The following is a 3,626-nucleotide window of genomic DNA, read 5'->3' as shown; positions in this document are numbered from 1 at the left end:
CGGGCAGAGGCAAGGAGGATGGGAGGCCCTTGGGCCACTCATTCATTCATCACGGACTTGCTCATTCACTCGTTCACCCACTCGTTCCTTCGCCTATTCACTCACTCATTCCTTTGCTCATGTATGCACTCGCTCCTTCACCCCTTCATTTACTCTCACTCTTCCACTCATGCATTCAGCACCTCCTGCGGGCGGGCCCTGTCCTGAGCGTCGCTGTCCCTCTCTCCTGGGGTCTGCGTATAAGAGGGGACTCGGCGATGCGATGGCCTGACCAGGTGGAGGGATGTGGGGTTGTAGTCAGGGAAGATTTCCTGGAGCAGGTGGCCTCTGATCTCAGGAGTCTGAGCCCCAGGCAGAGGGACAGCGAGGGGTCAGTGGAGGGCCCGGACAGGCGAGTGTGCGGGGGTAGCAGGGCTTGTCCCTCACCCGGGAGGGGCTGGCCTCACTTGGGTTTTCGCTCTGGCTGCCCCTCATGGGGGAGAGGGGTCGTGGGGGGACACCGTTGCAGAGGCCGTGGGGCTGCCCTGGTGAGAGCAGGAGGACCGGCCAAGATGGCCGGGCGGCGGGGTGATTAGGCGCAGCAGCATTTAGGGGATAACGTGGTCGACGCAGACACCCGGGGCTCCCAGGCTTCCACGCTGCCTCCATTCTCACAACAGCCTCTAAGGAGGAGGCCGGGACCACCCCTGGTCCATGGGGGGAGAGCGTGGTGCGGGGGGCCTAAGTAACCTGTGTGAGGTGAGCTTTCCGGGAGTGACGGTGGCCTGAGCCCAGCGAGCCACTGGTCTCCTGCTGCCCAAGGGCACACGACAGCTGGGAGAGGAGCCCGAGAGTCCTGGGGGAAGATGTGGGTGTGTTTTGGGCGGCGTGGCCCGAACCTTGGGAAGGGTGCAGGGAGGACCCCCTGGGAGAGCCAGGAAGGGGGTGGGAGGCTGAGGGCAGGTGGGGCGAGGTCACATCAGTTACTGCCACGGGAGGTGGCGTGGTAGCCAGACCCTGGAGCGCCCCGTGTTGCCGCCTCCGGCACCGTACTGGGTTGGTCAGAGTGACCAAGGGCAGGGCCAAGGGACGGCAGGTCACTTCCAGGTTGGGTCATTAACGGCATAGCGGCCTCCATCTTGATGGACGGCTGGTGGCTGCCTCCTGGGAGAGCCCAGGCCAGAGCCCTCCAAGCCACTTGTGGGCCCCGACCCTGAGGCGCCGTGGGACACCATCGATATTTGTTCCTTTGAGCTGCTCGGGGCTGGGGTAGTTTTCTATGCAGCAGTATAGCCACGCCCACGTCACAAGCCACCCTGACAGTCAGAGCTCGGCGGCTTAGCCGTCAGCCGGTCAGCCGGGTTCACCTCAGGCTCATCTGCGTGGCTGTGGGCAGGAGGCCTCTGGTGCTGGCCACGTGGGCTCCTCCTTGGGGTGGCTCACCAGGTAATTCCCCCCCAGAGCCGGGGTCCCAGACGATGAGAGTGATGGGGCTGGTGGCAGGCTGCTGGCTTTGTGCCCTGGAGAGTGGTAGGGTCTGGGACAGCCTGACTTCCAGCCATTTCCCAGCTGAGGTGTGTCCAGGCCTGGATTTGAGTCCCCTGAGCCCTGGCCCCTTACTGTTCCCGGAGACACCTTGTGCCTTAGTCTGTTCCTGCTGCTCTAACAAAATAGCGGGCGCCAGACAATTTATAAACAGAAGGAATTTATTTCTCCCAGTTCTGGAGGCTGAGAAGCCCAAGCTCAAGGGGTCAGCAGGATCATGACTGGTGAGGGCCGCTCTCTGCTTCCATGATGGCGCCTCATGGGCAGGAGGTCCCCGTGTGAAGCCTCTTGTATAAGGACCAAGGGCAGGGCCAAGTGATGGCAGGACACTTCCAGGTTGGGTCATTAATGGCATCTTGGTGGACAGCTGGTTGCTGCCTCCTGGAAGATCCAGGACTTTAATCTCGTTCACCAGGGAGGAGCCCTCCCTCTTCAATCACCTACCAAGGCTCCACCTCTCAGCACCGTCACATGGGGATTCAGCTTCCCCATGGACCCTGCAGGGACACAGACATTCCGAGCATGGCATCCTGCATCCTACCTTCCCTCTGAAGCTGCGCTGACTGCAGAGACTTTCCAGCTCTCACAGGCAAAGCCTCTTACTCAGATCTTCAGGGACCCAAAGACACGTGCCGGAGCTGTATTTTCTGGTGTCGGTTTTCTTTCTGTCAATTTATAAAATAAATTGAGGTGAAATTCATGTAACAGGCAAGTAACCACCTTAAAGCGTACAGTGCAATTTGGTGGCATTTTGTGTATTCACAATGTAGCACAGCTGCCATCTCTGTCGGGTTTCAACACGCTTTCATCACTTCAGGAAGATAATCATTAAATAGTCACTCCTCATTCCCCACCTCCTCTGCCCCCTGGTACCACTGATCTCCCTTCTGTCTCTAGGGATTGACCTATTCTGGATATTTCATACAAAAGGAATCAGACAACATGTGGCCTTTTGTGTCTGACTTCTTGTATTCCACGTATTTTTGAGGGTCATGTTTTAGCCTGTGCCAGAGCTTCCTGTTTAGGGCTGAATAATATTCCATTGTAGGAATGTGCTACATTTTAGAAATCCATTCATTCATTGATGAACATTTGGGTTGTTGGCTTTATGAATAATGAATAATGTCTTACATACATTCCTGGGCAAGTTTCTGTGTGTATACGTTTTAATTTTTCTTGGGTATATCTCTAGGGGTGGAATTTATGAGTTATATGATGAGTCTGTGTAATCTTTTAAGCAATAGCCAAGCTGCCTAATTGGATGAAATATTTGCTGCCCCAATTAATGTCCCCACTAGACTCAGCAGCACTGTTTTTTGTTTGCTTGTTTGTTTTTGAGTTGGAGTCTCACTCTGTTGCCCACGCCCGAGTGCAGTGCACAATCAGGGCTCACCACAGCCTCAGCTTCCTGGGCTCAAGTGATCCTTCCACTTCAGCGTCTCAAGAAGTTGAGACTACAGTCATGCACCATTACACTTAGCTAATTGTTTTCTTAATTTTTGTAGGGAAGAGGTCTCACTATGCTGCCTAGGCTGGTCTCGAACTCTTGGGTTCAAACAATCTTCCCGCCTCAGCCTTCCAAAGCGTTGGGATGACAGGCATGAACCATTATGCCTGGCCTTTTTTGTTGGGTAAAGTTATCCAAGTAGATGTGAGGTGGTATCTCCTTGTGGTTTTGATTTGCATTTTCCTAGTGATTAATATTTGGAGCATCTTTTCATGTGTTTGTTGGCCATTTGCTTATCTTCCCTGGAGAAATGTCTATTCAAAACCTTTGCCCATTAAAAAAATTGGGTTGTTTTCTTTTTGTTGTTGAATTGTAAGCGCTCTTTATATCTTCTGGATATTTAGACTTGTATCAAATGCGTAATTTGCAAATATTTTATCCAATTCTACAGATTATCTTTTCACATTCTTGGTAGTGTCCTTTGATGCACAAAAGTTTTTCATTTTTATGAAGTCCAATTTATTTTCTTTGTTGCATGTACTTTTGGTGTCAAATCTAAGAATCCATTGCTAACTCCAAGGTTATGAACATTTAGTCTTATGTTCTTTTTTTAGGTTTTTTTTTTTTTTTTTTTTGAGTTGGAATCTCACTCTGT

This window comes from Carlito syrichta, unplaced genomic scaffold (genome assembly GCF_000164805.1).
Source record: "Carlito syrichta isolate Samal-C Ts95f unplaced genomic scaffold, Tarsius_syrichta-2.0.1 Scaffold148020, whole genome shotgun sequence".
Lineage (NCBI taxonomy): Eukaryota > Metazoa > Chordata > Mammalia > Primates > Tarsiidae > Carlito > Carlito syrichta.
The sequence above is the reverse complement of the archived record's forward strand: the minus strand, read 5'-3'. Positions refer to the sequence as shown.